The sequence below is a fragment of the Magnolia sinica genome, chromosome 10 (genome assembly GCF_029962835.1).
Source record: "Magnolia sinica isolate HGM2019 chromosome 10, MsV1, whole genome shotgun sequence".
NCBI lineage: Eukaryota > Viridiplantae > Streptophyta > Magnoliopsida > Magnoliales > Magnoliaceae > Magnolia > Magnolia sinica.
In genome coordinates this window covers 15,277,061-15,298,677 of record NC_080582.1, presented here as the reverse complement: position 1 = coordinate 15,298,677, position 21,617 = coordinate 15,277,061, and the positions used below count along the sequence as shown (strand labels likewise).

General features: G+C 40.2%; 1 non-coding gene across 1 annotated transcript; it reads left to right on the top strand.

The window, feature by feature from the left end:
• Positions 1-18,089: 18,089 nt before the first annotated feature.
• On the top strand, positions 18,090-18,196 carry LOC131217725 (small nucleolar RNA R71). Its single transcript, XR_009157316.1, has one exon. It is a non-coding gene; the product is annotated as a small nucleolar RNA R71 (small nucleolar RNA).
• Positions 18,197-21,617: the final 3,421 nt, after the last annotated feature.

Here is a 21,617-nt window from a genome sequence, read left to right as displayed (position 1 = left end):
TTAAAGTTGCTGATGTGGGCCTCCAGATCTCCATCTTTTGCCATCTTGAAGGTATAGTACTGTAGCTTCAAGTGGAAATGATTTTCAGAGGACTTCTTGGTATAAATGTTCTCTAATTTCGCCTACAAACTAGATGCAGTTTTCTTCCTCAAGACATTATAGAGAACCTTATCCGTGAGACATAAACGGATAAAGGCTAAATCATTACTCTCAAGGTTTTCTCATTCTTCATCTTTCATGGTAGATTTCCGCTCCTCAAGAGCCTTAATCTCACCTTGCTTGGTTAATAGACTAATATCTTAACCTTAAATAACTCAAAATTATTTTTGCTTGAGTATTTCTTAATATCAAACTTGGAATTTTCCATTATTGCTAACCCTGCAGATTTAGATCTATGCCCCAACGATTGCTCTGATACCACTTGTTGGGGATTTGTACAGAATCACACAGATATGGATCTAGAATAGCAATCCAATGGCGCCAAACAATCACAAGAGAATACAAAGATTTAACGTGAAAAATCCTTGCAGAAAAAAACTATGGCACAAAGTGACAGAAATCCACTATGAAAGCACATATTACAAAGAGATATGACTTACCCGATTCGAATAGCCTTGAATCTCACCCTTGCTATACCCTTTGCAAACCTTAGAACCCTTTAGAAACCTTTAGAAAAACCTTTAGAAGCCTTAGCATTATCTTAGAAAGGCCCTAGGGACTCCTATTTATAATTTAAGAAACACTCATTTCTCACCGACTTAGAATAATTCGAAAACCGCCTCAAATTTACGCAGTCCGCGAACAGTTTGTGTAACCTTCGACTAGTCGAGCCTAGCCCTCGACGGGTCGAGCATCCTGGAACTCCCACATACCTTATTGCTGGACTTTAAGTTGAACCGGCTTCGACTAGTCGAGGATTTCCCAAAATTTTCAAATTTAAGACATCTGTTAATAACAATCGGGTCAGCCTTAACTCGGTTCGACCCAACTCGATGCCCAACTCCATATAGAAGTAGGTGCTAATTGAACACCCACAATTAAAAATTCCTAATGCCCACCATAATGTTTATCTATGGCCATAATTGTAGTGTGGTCCACCATAGATTTGGATTTGCCCCTTTTTTGATTCGTGCTGTAAAATACTCATGCAAATAATCCACACATCATAATGGGCCTACATGAGTACCTTATGCAATCTGCATGGAGGTTAAAGGCTTTACTCAGGTGCCTTTGGATGCGAATTGGGTACTAGCCTTGGCTAGAGACAAACGATTGCCAGAGGCTCTATGGACCCACTGTGATGTATATGTTCTATCCACGCGGTCCATCTATTTTGACATATCATTTAGGGCATGAGCCTAAAACGGAGGTAGATGGAAGGCTTAAGTGGACCACACTATAGGAAGCGGAGGGGATTGAATTCTTAATGTTGAAAACTTCCTAGTGTCCATCTAACCTATTCATAAGGTCACGTAGAACTAGATGAAGGGAAAGCACAAATATCATCTTGATCCAAAACTTTTGTGTCCCTGTGTTTTTTTCAACGGTAGGCTTTCAATCCCTACTAGGGTGTGGTCCACTTGAGCCTTCGATCTACCTCCTTTTTTTTCTCATGCCTTAAAATGGACTATTAAAATGGATGGACAATGTGGATAAAACATATACATCACGGCGGGCCCTATAGAGATCTTAACAGGAATGTCGGTATCTAACTAAGTCTTGGTGGGAATAATACCCAATCCACTTCAGGTGTCTTTGCTAGAGGTTAAAGGCTTTCCAAATTATTTGTGGCTTAGCCTCACCGGCATAGTGTGGCTCTAACAATAAAGCCCACTTTGATGTATGTATTATATATCTATGCCTTTCATCTATTTTATTGGCCACTTTTAGGGCCTGAACCAAAATTTAAGCAAATCTCTTATTTGTTATTCAATTAAACACGAGGCTATATGTGTTAGTGAATAACTCATATATTCAATCAAACATGTGTGATTAGGATAGTGCGGGCGTGCCAGATTGTACTCGACTCGAGTTCGATTGAATGCTTGAGACCCCAAGCCTAATTCAGTATGAAGGATCATATCTATGAAAGTTGATCTACTATCTAACCACCAATCATGTAGGAATCAGACAATTTAAAAGGGGAGGGTTTGTCATTCTGATGGTGAATTTTTACTTTTTAAGTTAAGAACTTTTCTTTTAACGGTGATCGCATGACTTAGGTTTCTTTGTAATGCAGTAATGGATATAAAGGTTGAAACGTTGATTTTATTGATTTATAATTAAAGCTTAGTACAATCAGAGAAATAAATCGAAGATAAAGATATGCGATCACCTGTACAGACAATTGAGGTGTATGGTCAGTAAGATGTGATTGGGGTATGATCCTCCAAGTAAGGACTCGGTTGATCAGGTATTCGACGATGGTAAGTGATGGATATTTATGCTATTCTTAGGCGTACTATAGCAATGGCATTGGATAGCGATGATCTAAGTTATCCAAAACTTCAGACATTTTGCAGAGGGGTTGGACAGAAGTCAAGTAACTAAAAATACTAGAACTAATATTAACAGCATTGCACTGTGTAGAAAGATTTTATTTAGTGTGGGCCTCGAGCTCTTCATCACATACTCCTTATATAGCTCAAGAAGTGGCAACCCTTATTGATTTTCCTTCCTGGTCTAGGATACGTGATGGTTGTGGCATCAAATTGCTTTCATATCTCCTTACAGCTTGGCTACAAATGTCATTGAATGTTATAAAATAGTTTGTATCCCAGTCGAATTTGGATTTCTCATCAAGTCCTTTGATTTCCTTATGTTTTAGGAGAAATCAGCCTCTCAAACCTTCGTAGTCACCATGGAGCATTAATCATCTATATGGAAATCCCGTTTTGGCAAGATTATGTGAGATGGCCTTAATGAGTATATTTGAATTGCAATAGACTTCTTATCTCATTATGTATTTATAAGCTTGTCAAAGATCCTTCTTCGACTATACGTGCCATTTTGTATAAGGGTCACGTGTCCTTTGTCGCAGTATCCCATTTGTAAGCATGTGTATAGCTCTAAGCTATTCTTCTTTAGGCAGGTGATGTGTCGCCGAAGGATACAGGGTGAAAGATATCTTCAAGGTGCAATTAGGATTCCGTCTATCATTAGTATGTAAAAATTGCCCCCCCTCCCCCCACTTTATATATGATTTGTTTGGCATTTCAAATTCAATAATTGCTCAAACATGCGACATATGGAGATACAGGGTTTCCACTCAACCACTGTGTGCAATAATACTACGTTGGAAATCTATTGTCTTAAATGTTAAGGCGAGAGTTTCAATAGTGATGAGTGCCTATAAATAAAGCTTTTTATCGTCATAACTCGTCACCTAATTCTTTCACCTTCTCATAGTCTTTCTGCCATGAAAATCCTTACTCATTCGGCCCTAGTGGTGGCAACCCTTTGAAACAATGATACTCTCCATGGGTGGCAACCAAAGCTAAGAGACTTGACTACCATTTTTAGCAAAAAGTGAAGGACTCGACCTCCAGAATGACAATCAGCCTGAGACCTATTTTATTTTTTTCTCTCATTTTTTTTATATATACATGTCTTTATATAAGAAATTTTTTTTATCACTAATCTTTATTATAGTCGAATAAGGAAAAAAAAAAATCTTTTTAGCACATTGCGAGTCGTTATTCTCTTTCTTTTCTTTCATTCATCATCTTTGTCGGCCTGCTCAGTGGTTAACTCATCTTTTATTTGCATGGACTCTCATAGAGTTGTGTAGTACTTCTTTAGATAATAGTCATTTATAGGATTTTTCCTCACTTGGTCGTTCATGTCATGCAACAAGATCTACTCTTCCGTTCAACACTTATTTAACTACCAGTGACCCCTCCCATGTTAGAGACCACTTATTATACATTCGATCCTTGGTGCTAATAGGAAAAAAAGTATTCCAAACCATTTCTTCTTCACCAAAAGCTCTTCCTTTTACCATCTTATTGTAGGATATGACAACCTTAACCTTATGTACCTTCAATATATCAAGAGCATATAATCCAACATTGTTGAGGGTTCACTCCCCAAGTATAGGGTTGTGATGTAGTAATAAACTCGGTGAGACCGAGGCCGAATCCCAAGGGATTGAAACTTGTACATAATCTGAAATTAAGTAGAACTAGAACTAGACTAAGATGAAATCTAAATCGATTGTAGTTTGAGGAATAATGGTGAAATATTAATTTAAAACTTAAGGAATTCAGAGGAAGGAGACTAGGGATTCAGAGGATCCACTTGTAGAGATCAGGGAGATCTTATGCTGCTTTAAGAACTCAACTGGACTTAGAGTCCCATCATCATCCAGTTGAAGGGTGTAACCATGAAGATCAAAACTGAACTTCCTTTGATCTTATTTTCAAGAGATGAAAGGTATATGAATTAGAATGGATTCCTTCACCAAACCCTGCCCAGGAGACAAAGCAAACAATAGAATTAAACTAATTAACAACCAATCATAAGATGTATGAAGGTTAGGATGGGTAACATCATCCGACCATGCTCAGGAGATGATGTGAACAATAGGGCTTCCTAACGTCGTAATTAAAATAAGGAAAGGAACATGCTTAAAACTATCGCAGACCCATTGTAATTTTAGTCGCAACAGACTATTAAAAACTGAAAACATCCCTTAATTAAACCAAAATCAACATCAGTTTAGTCTAAACAAAAGGCATAAGTAAAAAGTCTCCCATCACGCTACAAGCTTCACCTCTTAGCCCTAGCTAAGAGGTTTAGCGGACCATGATTAGGCTATCCTCAAAATTAATCATAAAAAAATTAATTAATTAATTAATAAATTAAAAAAACTTAAGAAAAAAAAAAAGAAGAAGACTCTTTCAAACTCTTTGACGTTCTCTGACCCCTTGGAGGGCTTCGTAAATGCCTTTATTTTTGAATCGGCATGTTTGAAAAAAAAATATTTCATTCAATTCTTCCAAATGGTCAGCCAATAACAACCATGTTTTTGAATCGGCCACCTCATCTTCTGACCTCTTGGAGGGCTTCGTAAATGCCTTCATGCACTTCTCACATAATGATCACGGTCTCGTCTTTTTTCAAACATTTTAGTAAAAAGTCATAATCTCCTTTCTTGTATAAATCCTCCTATAGGATTAAGTAATGTGGCGAGATCCTTTTAATAGTTTGGTCGATCCCGGTGCTTAGCCTCATTAAATATTTGATAATTAGATTTCTCCAATCATTGTTCGTTGTTTTTAACAGGGCCATTTTGTCTCTTTGTTGCGTGGCAGGGAGGGAGTATTTCTAGAGAGTAAGAAGTCTTCTGGATAACCCCTCTAACAATCTAAGGCCTTTTGCAATTTGTGCCATCTCATTGGCATCAACATTGAATTCTCACAGAATGTATATGAGCATGACATCATCAAAGTTGGCCATCCTGTAATACCACATTAATGCCTAACATGAGCCTTTATACAATCCAGTAAATTGATTGATCACTAGTTATGAATCTTCAATTATTTCAACATTCTTAGTTCCTGGTTCCATTAAGATGTCTAATATGATATTCAACACTCCATATTTGACTTGGTTATTTCTGCACTCAAACTCAAGCTAAAAAGTGCAATCCTCCCTTTTCTTGTTTGGGGAGATGATGAACCCAGCTCTTATGTCCTTGATCTATCAAATATAAGCTGTCAAGGAGTGAGATGGATAATATACATCTTTAGAATATCTTATGAGATTTGGTTGTCGATTCTCATAGGATGGTCAACCAGAAAGTTAGCTAGAGCTTGTCCTTTCACGAACTTTTAGGATGTGCATTTAAAAGTAAATTCTAACAAAGCTAGAATCTACTTACCATTTCTTCTTGGTAAGATCGGCCATATCAACATATACTTGATTAAATCAGTCGTCGATATGACATGAATTATTCATGTCAGTAAATAGTGATGAAACTTTGTGGTGGTGGAAAACAATGATATATGAGCACGACTTCTCAATAGTTGAATATTGTCGTTTGGCCTCACGTGAAGTTCATCAAAGATAATAAATCACCTACTCCTCCCGGTCTTCATTCTTCTGTGTCAATATCACTCTAACTAACTTATCGGTTGCTGCAATGTAAAGTTAGAACATCCGACCCTTTCTGGGAGGAATTAGTACCGATGGCTTGGTGAGATATTCATTTATCTGATTAAAAGCAGGCTAATGCTCATGCCATCAAAGAAATTCCTCATTGGCCTTTAATTTGATCAATGGAGAGAATGTGTTGATCTTTTCAGCTGAATTTGAGATAAATTGGTATAAGAAGTTTACATCTTCTTTGAAAGATTTGAAAGTCTTGAATCTTTCTTTGGTGATGTAAATCTGATTGTACCTAGAGTAGCCATCCATGAACGACATTATCTTGTGTCTGGTGGCCTTGTCGACAAGTTGATTTGTAATTGGCATCAAACATTCGCCATTCAGTGTTTCCAAGTTTAGGTTTTTAAAATCTATGTAGAACCTCGGCTTCTTTTTTCATGACTGGAACTATATTCGAGATTCAATCTACATAAGATTTTTTGAAAGTCTTGAATCCTTCTTTGATCAGAAGTGATGCTTAACAAAGTCTCTGTCCAATCCTGATATTTCATGATAATCTTAGGTAAAGCAATTAGAATAATCCTTGAGGAAGGTGATCATCTTCATTTGGGCCTGAGGATTGAGCTATGTGTTGTGTATATCGGTCGGGGTTCTTCTTGTGTACCAAGATTCACCTCGATGAAAGTATCCTACATATCGACCTTCATATCATCCATCTTTGCAGGTGTAGACTCCAACTTGTAGAATGCCATGCCATTGTTGTTAGAAAGCCTTCAATCATCAGTTTTTTGGGTTGCTCGACCGGTCGTGGGTCAGGCTCTACCGGTCGAGGGAGCTGCTCGACCGGTCGAGTACTGCTCAACTCAAAGTCCAGCGAGCATCCGTTTTTTGGGTCTGAGGTGCTCGACCGGTCGTGGCCCATGCTCGAACGGTAGAGGGATCCTCTCAACCAGTCGTGCAGCCTGCACGACCAGTCGAGGTTACGCAGATTCGTTCCCGGATTTGATGCGGACTACGGAAATTTGAGTCGGTTTTCGCAAGGGTGCGAAAGAGAAGTTGCCTAAACTATAAATAGGTGTCCCTAGGGTTTTTCTAGAGGATGAGAAATAATTCTAAAGTTTCCTAAAGGTATTCTAAAGGGTTCTAAGGTTATTAAAGGGTATAACAAGGGTGAGATTCGAGGTTGTTCGAATTGAGTAAGTCTTCTCTCTTTGTAATTGATGCTTTCATAGTGGAATTCTGTCGCATTGTGCCGTGGTTTTTTTTCCCGTAAGGGTTTTCTGTGTTAAATCTGCGTGTTCTTTTGTGTGCTTGGTGCCATTGGATTGCTATCCTAGATCTAAATCTATGTGATTTCGTAGGCTAAAATACCAACAAGTGGTATCAGAGAAATCCTTGGGGCACAGATCTGAATTTGAGGGATTAATAATAATGGCAAGCATTAGGTATGATATTGAGAAGTACTTAGAGAAAAATAATTTTGAGTTATGGAAGATCAAGATGATGAGTTCCTTAATCAAGCAAGGCGAAGATGGTGTTCTTGAGGAGCGAAAGTCTACTATAACTGATGATGAATGGAATACTCTTGATAAGAAGGCATTATTATCGATCCGTTTATGTCTCACGGATGAGGTTCCCTACAATGTCATGAGAGAGAAAACTGTGGCTAAGTTATGGGCGAAGTTAGAGGATGTTTATGGAAAAAAAATTCTCAGAAAATCACCTACACTTGAAGTAGTAGTGGTATAACTTCAAGATAGCAGAGGGTGGAGATCTGGAGGCTCACATCAACAACTTTAATAAATTAGTTTGCAAATTGCTGGATATGGAGAAAGTGATGAAAGATGAAGAACAAGCATGTATGTTGCTGAATTATCTTATGGCGTCTTATGAGTCATTCAAGGACACAATGTGCTCAACGAATAAAACCCTAAGTGTCGACACCGTTATCTCAGCCCTTCAAGGGAAGGCTATGAGAAAGCTTAACGTCGACATGGGAAAATCTTCTAAGGCACTGTTTATAAGGGGTAGGAATTCTGATCAAGGTACAGGTTCTTCAGGTTCTAGATCCAATCCAAAGGCAAGGGCAAAGGAAAGGTAAAATGCTGGAATTGTGGGAAGGAAGGACTTGTGAAGAAGGATTGTGAAAATCCTAAATCGAAGAGCGAAGATTCTGGGGCTTCATATAGGGAGGCTAATGCTGCCAAGTCTGATGGATCGAGTGGATATGATGATAATATTTTGTCTGTGTCTACTATTATGCGGCCATACGATGATTGTAAGGACAAGTGGATGCTAGACACAGGGGCATCTTTTCACATGACTCCTCATCGGATTTGGTTCACCAGCTATAGGGCGTGCGATTGTGGACAGGTATTTATGGGCAATGATATTGCATATAATGTTATGGCTATTGATACGGTGCGTATTAAGATGTTTGATGGGGTGGAGCGTACCTTGATTGATGTCAAGCACGTTCCTGATTTGAAGCAGAATCTGATTTCTCTTGGTGTACTTGAGGTAAAAGGATGCAAGTACGTAGGTATTGATGGTGCCCTTAAAGTATTTAAAGGGGCACGGGTAATCATGAAAGCGCAACAACTCGGTAACATGTACAAGTTGATCAGGAGCACTTCAAAAGGTGAAGTTGCAGTGGATGTAACGGATTCTACCTTTACACGTGTGTGGCATGTTGGGCATAGCCACATGAGCAGGCAGGGCAGGAAGGCTGAGACGTGCGAACAGGGATACAGAGCAGGTGGAGCAGTCACCTGTGAGAAGAAACACACGGCATGATCGTAGGATATCGGCGAGGTATATGGACGACTCCAATATCGCAAGGAATTCATCTTCTATTCAGATGGCTCTAGGTAAGCCTGGTGCTGAGAAGTGAAAAGTGACTATGGGCGATGTGATGGATTCGTTATACCGGACCGACATATGGGAGCCGGTGAAGCTTCTAGTGGGCCGAAGAGCGGTTGGATGCAGATGGATCTTCAGGAGGATACAACATAGATACAAGGCGAGGTTGGTAGCGAAGGGTTATGCCCAGAGAGAAGGGATCGACTTCTCAGAGATATTCGCACCGATGGTATAACAGGTTTCTATTAGATCTATGATTGGTGCTGGTTGGCTAATGTGATCTTGAGCTGGAAGGATGGATGTGGAGTTTGCACTTCTGTAAGGAAAATTGGAAGAGCAGATCTATATGAAGTAACCAGAGTGGTTCAAAGTTAAAAGGGCTGAGTCATGGTATGACATATCGCCTAAGCAGTGGTTTGATTCCTTCATGGTGAGTCAGGAATTGATGACATGTAGATCGCCAATTATAATATGTTTGAAATCAATGTACTAAAGACTCGGTTAGGTGTGAAATTCAAGATGAAGGATAAGAGGCTGCACAGATGGTTCTCGGCGTTGAGACTAAAGGAGGAGTAGGCTTTGGTAATCATAGGAGGAATACCTTGTGTGTAGGTATTGATCATAGATGTGATGGGCTAGGTAAAGTCGGAGAGCGTTCCGTACGCGTCTCTCCTTAAGTTTTCCTCAGGACATGTTCCAAAACAGATGAGGATAATCAGGATATCTCATTTGCTGAAATCTGATTTTTTGTTTTTTGTTTTTTTAATTTGCTGAAACTGCTGGTAATTGTTCACTCCCAAGTATAGGGTTGTGATGTAGTAATAAACTCGGTGAGACTGAGGTCAAATCCGAAGGGACTGAAATTTGTACGTTTCCTGAAAATAACTAGAACTAGAAAAAAGATGAAATCTAAATCAGGTGGATTTGAGGAATAATGATGAAATAGTAAAATATGTAGAATTCAAAGGTAGGGAACTGGGGATTCAGAGGATCCACTTGTAGAGATCAGGGAGATCTTGATACCTGCTTCGAAAATCATGGAACTTAAACTGAACTTCCTCTGATATAATTTTAAAGGGATGAAAGATATATGAATTAGAATGGATTCCATCACCAAACCATGCCCAGGAGACAAAGTCAACAACAGAATTAAACTAATTACCAACCAAACAACATGATATGAAGGTTAGAAAGGGTACCGACATCCAACCATGCCCAGGAGACGATGGCGAACAACAGGGCTTCCTGACGTCATAATCAAAGTAAGGAGAAAGAAATACTCAAAGCCATTGCAAACCCATTGTAATGTCAGTCACAACAGGCCATTAAAAACTATTAATATTCCCATAATTAAATTAAAAATCAATTCAGTCTTAAACAAAAGTCATAGCAAAATTCTCTCATCCCGCTACGGGCTTCACCTCTTAGCCCTAGCTAAGAGGTTTAGCCACACATAGACATAACAGGGCTTATCTTTTAGAAGAAGAAAGAAAAAAGCAAAACAAAAAGGAAAAGAAAATACAAACTGCCTACTTTCCCTGTCCACATTCAAGCTTCTCTCCCACGGCCCTTTTCCAGCTCCTCCCGATGCCCCGGTTCTCTCTCTCTCTCTTGCTTATATAGTCTGCTAGCAGTAGCGGAGAGGCCTGGCTCGAGTCCGTTTGTATGCTCCGCAACCCCCTTTAAAACTCCTTGCGCAAGTCCATTTACACAGCCAAGAAAACAGCAGCGCCCGGGCTCTGCGTGGACGCACGGCCTGCGCTGGGATGATGGTGGGCCCATTTCTTGGATTTTCTCGCGAGATCAGGTCCGTTCATTGGACTGTACACGGAAAACCGGTCGTATATGACCCTTTTTCGTCTGTTTTGGTGTGGCCCACCTGAGCTTTTTAGACCGCTGTCCGAGTTGCATTTAAAGGATGAAAAATTGATCATGCAGCTCTCTTCAAATTCGCTCTCCTAGGTCTACATTAACTGGGTCGTTGGAGACTTCTGAACGGTTCAGATCATCAAACCGATCCTTGCCACGAATGCAAAACGGCCCAGATCTTCCGGTCATGTGTGAACAGAGCTTTCGCTCTTCTTGCGCTGAGATGATGGTGGGCCCCAATTAGATATCTTTTTGAGAAATCCACTCCGTCCATTATGATCCTCTCGAAAATCCATTAGGGAATGGATGGTTTTGAGTTGATTTATGCGTGGCCCACAAGAGTTTTCTCACTGTCGTCCATCTTCCATTTTGACGGTTGAAATATGATATACGCTATCGCCTAAATTCCGTCACCTAGGCTTTGGTAATAAGGCCTTTGAAATCCTAATGGACGGTTCGGATCTTCTAAATACATGATGAGTGGGGCCCACAAAGCAAACCCAATGCCGGACTGTTAATGCTGTTGCGTTTTTGAAGAATCTGAGTTTTTGTCGGTCAGCGCCCGCTGATTGACTTTGAGTGCATGGGTGCACGGCTGGTGCACATGCACACTGTGCACATGCAAGGCACATGGGGGGTCCATCATAGTGTATGTACAAAATCTCCTCCGTCCATTTGGTTCTTCATATAATTTAAGGTGTTAAGACCGAAGATGAGATATACCCAGAGATCAGGTGGGCCCCAGATCAGTAAATTGTGGGCTGATTTGTCCGTTGGGTCACTTTCACCGCGATCCAATGGATGATTTTTGTTGCGTATGGTTAATTCATGATCATCAGGCCTCATATAAAGTTTGGAGCCAATCAGATGGTGGGAACCCCATGATCTTGCATTATGGATGTCTTTTAGGCCTGTTTGAAGTGAGTGACTGGAATTTCTCTGATCTCTGACGTGTAAATCCTCGATCATGGTCCCATGGGGCCCCGTCCAATGCCTTGGTGATGCCTAAGCTTTAAATCCATGCTTTTAGCATCCTTTCCAGTCCATGCTCGTAAATATACTCTGCATCACAAATACGATTAAATCAGGTCATTAACCGGCATCATGCTTGTAAATCCAGGAAATAATTGGGGTCTAATATGCAATATTTGACCCTCAACACAACCCCCAACCAGCATTTTGCTAGTCCCGAGCAAGGTATGCGAAAAATAAGTTGAGAATTACGGAACAATTTCTATAAACTCGAGTGATTTTTACAGAATAATCCAGATATGAGAATTCTCAGATTCATGAATGTTGGGTATTACTTTCTCCTAGACTCAGGTGCATGGTAAACTTCATAATCAAGTTCAAAGTATTAATCCCACAATCAGAGAATTCTAAACATTGAGTTCCATGGGTGTATCGTGTAATCTCGGCTTATCATTAAGGTTCACTTCTTAATTTCATGATATCATCGGTAAACAAGAAGATAATTCATAATAACCAAAACTTTCCTCACGGATCATCTTTTCGTTAATCGACCTTTGATATATATATATTTCATTAAAATACCATCAAGGGGAGGAATCAACTCTTTACCTATAGGGAGCAAACCTATGATGAAGACCATTGCCCACCCCTTTCCGACGACTACTTTGGGAAATTGAACCTTCACCTATAGGGAGAAAATCTATGGCGAAGATCATTCACCCAATCCTTTCAATTTTCTCAGGCTGGTTCCTTTCATGCTTAGTGAGTACTAAGTAAATCCTTCAATATCAAACTGAAACCTTAATGTGAAAGCGAGATGTGACATGTGAGATCATAACTCAATCAATGTTTACAACTTCTAATTTTAGATTAACAATTCAAACTTAATTATGCAATCCAACAGATACTGAATCCAAGCATCTTAAATTACCAACATCACGTATCTTGAACTTCCAAGTGCCCTAGATGGCCATCACAATCCCTTTGAATTCACAAGAAAGTCCAGAAAAATTAAAAAATTTCACAATTTTTGCTCAAGACCAAGAAAATGCTGATTAGGAAACCTAATTTTCCACCCCCAACCTAAAATCTACATTGTCCTCAATGTAAAAGAAATAAGCATGCAATGCACATGAGACAACAAAAATATAAGAGGAGTGATGGAAAGATAGTACCTGGACGAAAGAATAAAAAGGCTTTCCAAAGATATCTACGTAAGACTGGGTCAGCACAAGAGAGAAACCAACAGAAGTAAAATAAAAATAACCAAAAATGAAATCCTACCTACACCACTTTCGTAGGTGCTCTCGATTGCATTTAGCGTATGCAACAAGCCTTTAAACCCCTAGGTTGCCCCTAGTGGACGAGTTGTAGTCTCATGAGGGTTTGCAGTAATGTTACCCACAAACATTGAACTAACTAATGATAAAAACGAAATAAAATGAAGAGCTGGGCTGCCTCCCAGGAGCGCTAAGTTTACCGTCTTCAGCCAGACAAATAAAGCAACTACCCTAGTCCTATGAAAGCGATAAACCTACCTATACCTCCATCAGACTAGGAGATCAATCCTGGTAAACAGGAGCAGTCAGGGGCATGGACATGTCCTCTGAATCAAATTTCTCGACAAATGGTTTCAATCGATGTCTATTGACTTTAAACTCCTTACCATTGTCGGGATCTCTTATCTCAACGGTCCCATGAGGAAAAATAGTAACAAAAATATAAGGGTCGGTCCAACGAGATCGAAGCTTACTCGGAAAGAGATGTAATCGAGAATTGTACAAAAGGACCTTCTAACCAAGCGTGAATGATTTTCGCAAAATGTGTTGGTCATGAAATGCTTTCATCTTGTCCTTGTAAATTCTCGAATTGTCGTTACGCATTATTCTGGATTTCCTCAAGTTCATTCAATTGAAGTTTGGAAAGCGAGCCAACATTGTCCAGATTGAAATTAAGATTTTTGATCGCCCAGTACGCTTTATGTTCCAGCTCCACAGGCAAGTGACAAGCTTTCCCATAGACAAGTCTAAAGGGAGACATTCCAATAGGGGTTTTAAACGCAGTACGGTATGCCCATAAGGCATCGGTCAATCGGATTGACCAATCCTTACGATCAGAGTTAACCGTTTTCTCCAAAATGTGTTTAATTTTCCTATTAGAAATCTCAGCTTGCCCACTTGTCTGTGGGTGGTACGGGGTGCTCACCTTATGAGAGATACCGTATTTCTTCATTAAGCTTTCAAATGGTTTATTACAAAAGTGTGAGCCCCCATCACTAATGATGGCTCGAGGCGTTCCGAATCGAGAAAGGATGTTTTCTTTTAAAAATTTAATGACCGTGCGATAGTTATTAGTTCGACACGGAATCGCTTCGACCCATTTAGTGACATAATCCACGGCGAGCAACATATACAGATTTCCAAACGATTGAGGGAATGGTCCCATAAAATCGATGCCCCAGCAATCAAATGCTTCAATGATAAGGATGAGATTCAAAGGCATCATATTTCGACGGGACAATGCTCCCAATTTCTGACAACGCTCACAAGCTTTGCAAAACTCATGAGTGTCCCTAAACATAGTAGGCCAGTAAAAGCTATACTGCAGAATCTTAGCCGTGGTCTTTTTAGCAGAAAAGTGACCACCACAGGCCTGTGAGTGACAGAAGGAGATAACGCTCTGATGCTCATCATCTGGTACACATCTCTTTAGGATTTGGTCTGGGCAATATTTAAATAAATAAGGATTATCCCAGAAAAAGTTACGCACCTCGGTGAAGAATTTCTTTTTATCTTGCGCAGTCTACTGTGTCGGTATGACACCTGTAGCAAGATAATTAGCAATATCAGCGAACCAAGGTGAATGGGAGACTCTGAATAGTTGTTCATCAGGAACATGTCGTTGATATGGGTCGTCTCAAGGGAATCAGAGGTATTAAGGCGAGAAAGGTGATCGGCCACAACGTTTTCTACTCCCTTTTTATCTTTAATTTCTAAATCAAATTCTTGGAGTAAAAGGATCCATCGTATCAGGCGGGGCTTAGAATCATTCTTAGAAAGAAGATACTTCAGTGCCGCATGATCTGTATAGATAATGATCTTGGATCCGATCAGGCAGGACCTAAATTTGTCCAAGGCGAACACTACCGCTAAGTGTTCCTTTTCCGTAGTTGAGTAGTTCACTTGAGCTGGATTTAAAATCCTACTCGTGTAATGGATGACGTAGGGTCTCTTATCTTTTCTCTGACCTAGAACTGCTCCAAGATCATAATCAGAAGCGTCGCACATAAGCTCAAAAGGAAGGCTCCAGTCGGGTGGCTGCATGATAGGTGCAGTGGTTAGCACGCCCTTAAGCTTGGTGAAAGCTTCCTGACATTTCTCAGTCCACTCGTACGGAGCATCCTTTTGAAGAAGATTACATAAAGGACGAGAGAGGAGATTAAAGTCCTTTATGAATCGCCTGTAAAATCCTACGTGTCATAAGAAGGATCGCACGTCTCTGATGTTCTTGGGTGGAAGTAGGTTAGAGATAAGATCGATTTTTGCCTTATCTACTTCGATTCCCTTGGACGAGATGATATGCCCAAGGACAATTCCCTTCTGAACCATGAAATGACACTTCTCCCAATTAAGTACCAAGTTTTTTCCTTCACATCTTTTCAGCACACATTTAAGACTTTCCAAGCACTTGCTGAAAGATGGACCGTAAACAGAGAAATCGTCCATGAAGACCTCTAGATATTGCCCCACCATATCAGAAAAGATACTAAACATACATCGCTGAAAGGTGGCAGGGGCATTACATAGTCCGAATGGCATCCTTCGGTAGGCAAAGGTGCCGTAGGGACATGTAAATGTGGTCTTTCCTGATCTTCAGGGGCTATCTCTATCTGGTTATAGCCCGAATACCTGTCAAGGAAACTGTAATAGGAATGACCAGCTAACCTTTTCAGGATCTGATCAATGAATGGTAAAGGAAAGTGGTCTTTCCTCGTGACGGTATTCAACTTCCTGTAGTCAATGCACATTCTCCAACTAGTAGTGACTCTAGTTGGCACGAGTTCATTATTAGCATTGGCTATGATGGTGATTCCAGACTTCTTAGGGACCACTTGAGTTGGACTCACCCATTGACTATCAGATATAGGGTATATGATACCCACGTCCAATAGTTTAAGAACCTCAGCCTTAACCACTTCCTTTATGTTTGGATTTAGTCTACGTTGTGGTTGCCGAGCGATTTTTGCATTATCCTAAAGATATATGGGGTGAGTACAAATTGAGGGATCGATTCCCTTGAGGTCCGCTATCGTCCATCCCAGGGCTCCTTTATGCTCAATGAGAGTAGATATGAGTATACTTTCCTGTTCTTTCTCCAGGTGGGCAGATATCACCACCGGGTATGTCTCATCTTGACCTAAATAGGCATATTTCAATTCAGAGGGCAAAAGTTTTAGGTCAAGCTTCGGCGGCTTGAGGTTAGACGGTAGAGGCACTACATTGGTTTGTTGCAATTCTTCAAATTGTGGCCTCCACCGATTAACTTCAAGTACCGGTGCAGTATCAAGCAAGGCGCACGTCTCCCTAATCATGTCATCATTAAAATCATGGGAGTGGGCCAGGCACGTCTCTAGAGAGTCAGAGGATAAGGTTAGAGGTGTCGTATCTTCCACTAAAGAGTTAATCATGTTAATGTTGTGAAAATCATCATCCTCCTCTAAGTTTCTGCTGTTATTGAAAAAGATATTTGACTCCAATGTCATATTCCCAAAAGACATAGTCATGACACCATTCCTGCAATTGATAATTGCATTTGAAGTGGCAAGGAATGGGCGGCCAAGAATGACGGGGATCTGAGTGCTTATGTTATTGATGGGTTCGGTGTCCAGGATGATAAAATCTATAGGGTAGTAAAATCTATCAAGTTGGACCAACACATCCTCAATTGTCCCTCTTAGTACACGAACAGAGCGATCAGCAAGTTGTAGTGTGGTTAGGGTGGGTTTTAATTCACACAAACCTAACTGTTTGTATACGGCGTTGGGAATCAAATTGACACTCGCTCCTAAGTCAAGAAGTGCATGATCAATTCGATGGTCCCCGATTACACATGATACGGTTGGGCTATCGGGATCCTTGAATTTCTGTGGCACGTCTTGCTTTAGGATGACACTTACTTTCTCGGTCAAGAAGATCTTCTTTTGAATACTCTGCCGTCGTTTGATCGTGCATAAGTCTTCCAGGAATTTGGCATATGAAGGTATCTGTTTCACGACATCAAGAAAAGGAATGTTGACTTTCACTTGTTTCAACACCTCTAGGATATCCTGAGAGTTAGAGAGAGATTTTGGTGAAACCAACCGTTGGGGGAACGGAGCAACTGACTTCTTTAGAAGTTCCGGTTCTAATTTTTGTGGGGCATCACTAGATTCATCATTGTTGTCCTCTTCTGGTTCTTGAGGCTTTTCGGGCCTAATCGGAAGAGTTTTATCAATGATCTTTCTACTCCTAAGAGTGGTGATGGATTTAGCGTGCCCCATCTGATTTGAAGAGCTGGGATCATTAATCTCGTACTGCGGTTTAGGATTGGGGAGAGGTTGTGAAGGAAGCATCCCCTTTTCTATAACCGTCATACGAGAATCTATCTTTTGCATAAAATCTGTAATTCCCCGTATTGCCTGAGCCAGCTCTTGTATGAAATTTTGAACCGGTTCCTCTTGAGGTTTCACTTGGTTTGGATTTTGATTGAAGAAACCTTGAGGGATAGCCGTTTGTATATTCCTCCAACTAAAGTTTGGATGATTTTTCCAACCAGGATTGTACGTATTGGAGTTAAGTCCAGTAAAAGGTCTTTGATAGTTGTTTACGGCATTGGCTTGTTCATTCAACACTCCTCGAAAGGCGGGTATTGTAGGACAATTTTCAGTTGTATGAATGTTGCAATCACAGATGCCGCAAAAAATTTCATTAACCTTATCCTTCTTTCCTTCCATGGCCTCAACTTTTCTTATGAGCGTAGTCACTTTACACTTGAGATCATCCTCTTCTTTCAAGAGATATAATCCACCTTTCTCCTTTAATTGAGTCGGCCTAGACGTAGTGTTCGACTTCGGGTAATAGTCCCATGATTTTGTTTTTTCAGCAAGACTATCGAGGTAATCTCATACCTCGTCAACATCTTTATTAATGAACTCTCCATTACACATTGTCTAGACCATTTGGCGCATGGAAGATGTCAGTCCATCATAGAAAAAATTTGTAATGCGCCACGTTTCGAATCCGTGTTGTGGGCATGAATTGACTAAATCTTTGAATATTTCCCAACATTGAAAGAATGTTTCATCTTCCTTTTGGGCAAAGTTCATGATTGCTTTTCTGAGGGTAATCGTTTTATGATGTGGGAAGAATTTTTTTATGAATTCCCTCTGCATGTTGTTCCATATGCTAATGGATCTAGGACGTAGTGAATGTAACCACGTCTTAGCTTTCTCTTTTAAGGAAAAAGGAAAGAGTTTCAGCCTAATTGTATCCTCAGATACATTAGGAAAACATAATGTACCTATAATCTCATCGAACTCTTTCAAATGTAAATATGGACTTTCTGATTCAAGTCCATGGAATTTAGGAAGGAGTTGGATAACTCCTGGCTTGATGTCCATTTGTCCTGTGTTTTCAGAAAAAATCATGCATGAGGGCGTACTCACTCCCGCCGGTTGTAGATAATCTCTTAAAGTACGAGGCGGGGGTGTCTGATGCACCTTGTTCTCATCTTGGGTATCCTCCACCCTGGGTGGAAGTAGAGGAGGTTGGTCTTCAGCCATAACTTCAATTAACTCAGGGGATTTCAAGTGGTGTCTAGTCCTGCGATGGATAGTCAACCCCTCAACCAATCCTCCTTCAGTCAAGAGACGTCGAGTGTTGTCACGGGCCCACTTGGGCATGAAACACTCGCAGCCCTCAATCAAATTTGAAACCTAATCCTAAGAAAGGAAAATAAAATCTAAAAAGAAAGAGAGAGTTGGAAAGAAATTACCAATTTGAAGTCCCTAAGTTAAAGACCTGCAAAAGAAAACAAAGTAAGTCAGTTTCTAAAGAGAAGATCTAAAATTAGAAAATCCTTAAAAAGAAATATAGAAGTAAACTAGTATCTAAAAGAAGAAATTCCTAAGGGAAAGTGGAAATTTCTAAAATAAATTAGGAAAATCCTAAACTAGAAAGTAAATTACTAAAAGAGAACTGAAAATTAGAAAGTAAAGAGAAAGAACTTACCGAATTAGAAATTTCTATCTTAAAGGCCTACACAATAGGAAAGTTAGTTTCTAAACAAAAATTCTATGAGTAGAAAATTAGGAAACAAAATTAGATTCTAAAAGAGTTAGAATTAGAAAGTTACTAAAAGGTAAAAATAGAAAGTTAATTTCTAAAAAGGGAAATAAATAACCTAGTTTCCAAAATAAAAGAGAAAAGTTTCTAAAAATAAACTATTCCCTACAAATAGGAAAGAACTAGAATTAGAAAATTTCTAAAATTCAAACCCTAATTTTAAAAGTAGAACAAGTAGAGGAATTTAGGAAGGAATTACCAATTTAGAAACTCATGTCAGGATCCTACAAAACAAGAAAAACAGGTTAGTTTTTAGAAATCAGAAAAACCTAGACCTATAGTTAGAAAAATCCTAATCTTAAACTAATTCTAAAACTAATTAATTTCAGAAAATCGTAGCCGTCAGTCCCCGGCAACGGCGCCAAAAACTTGTTCACTCCCCAAGTATAGGGTTGTGAAGTAGTAATAAACTCGGTGAGACTGAGGTCGAATCCCAAGGGACTGAAATTTGTACGTTTCCTGAAAATAACTAAAACTAACTATAAGAGATAAAATCTAAATCAGGTGGATTTGAGGAATAATGATGAAATAGTAAAATATGTAGAATTCAAAGGTAGGGAACTGGGGATTCATAGGATCCACTTGTAGAGATCAGAGAGATCTTGATACCTGCTTCGAAAATCATGGAACTTAAACTGAACTTCCTCTGATATAATTTTAAAGGGATGAAAGGTATATGAATTAGAATGGATTCCATCACCAAACCATGCCCAGGAGACAAAGTCAACAACAGAATTAAACTAATTACCAACCAAACAGATGATTATGAAGGTTAGGAAGGGTACCGTCATCCAACCATGCCCAGGAGACGATGGCGAACAACAGGGCTTCTTGACGTCATAATCAAAGTAAGGAGAAAGAAATACTCAAAGTCATTGCAAACCCATTGTAATGTCAGTCACAACAGGCCATTAAAAACTACTAATATTCCCATAATTAAATTAAAAATCAATTCAGTCTTAAACAAAAGGCATAGCAAAATTCTCCCATCCCGCTACGGGCTTCACCTCTTAGCCCTAGCTAAGAGGTTTAGCCACACATAGACATAACAGGGCTTATCTTTTAGAAGAAGAAAGAAAAAAGCAAAACAAAAAGGAAAAGAAAATACAAACTGCCTACTCTCCCTGTCCACATTCAAGCTTCTCTCCCACGGCCCTTTTCCAGCTCCTCCCTGTCCACGTTCAAGCTTCTCTCTCACGGCCCTTTTCCAGCTCCTCCCGATGCCCCGGTTCTCTCTCTCTCTCTTGCTTATATAGTCTGCTAGCAGTAGCGGAGAGGCCTGGCTCGAGTCCGTTTGTATGCTCCGCAACCCCCTTTAAAACTCCTTGCGCAAGTCCATTTACGCAGCCAAGAAAACAGCAGTGCCCGGGCTCTATGTGGGCGCACGGCCTGCGCTGGGATGATGGTGGGCCCATTTCTTGGATTTTCTCGCGAGATCGGCTCCGTTCATTGGACTGTACACGGAAAACCGGTTGTACATGACCATTTTTCGTCTGTTTTGATGTGGCCCACCTGAGCTTTTTAGACCGCCGTCTGAGTTGCGTTTAAACGATGAAAAACTGATCATGCAGCTCTCTTCAAATTCGCTCTCCTAGGTCTACATTAGCTGGGTCGTTGGAGACTTCTGAACGGTTCAGATCATCAAACCGATCCTTGCCACGAATGCAAAACGGCCCAGATCTTCCGGTCATGTGCGAACAGAGCTTTCGCTCTTCTTGCGCTGAGATGATGGTGGGCCCCAATTAGATATCTTTTTGAGAAATCCACTCCGTCCATTATGATCCTCTCGAAAATCCATTAGGGAATGAATGGTTTTGAGTTGATTTATGCGTGGCCCACAAGAGTTTTCTCACTGCCGTCCATCTTCCATTTTGACGGTTGAAATATGATATACGCTATCTCCTAAAATTCCATCACCTAGGCCTTAGTAATAAGGCCTTTGAAATCCTAATGGACGGTTCGGATCTTCTAAATACATGATGAGTGGGGCCCACAAAGCAAACCCAATGCCGGACTGTTAACGCTGTTGCGTTTTTGAAGAATCTGAGTTTTTGTCGGTCAGCGCCCGCTGACCGACTTTGAGTGCATGGGTGCACGGCTGGTGCACATGCACACTGTGCACATGCAAGGCACATGGGGGGTCCATCATAGTGTATGTACAAAATCTCCTCCGTCCATTTGGTTCTTCATATAATTTAAGGTGTTGAGACCGAAGATGAGGTATATCCAGAGATCAGGTGGGCCCTAGATCAGTAAATTATGGGCTGATCTGTCCGTTGGGTCACTTCCACAGCGATCCAATGGATGATTTTTGATGCGTACGGTTAATTCATGATCATCAGGACTCATATAAAGTTTGGAGCCAATCAGATAGTGGGAACCCCATGATCTTGCATTATGGATGTCTTTCAGGCCTGTTTG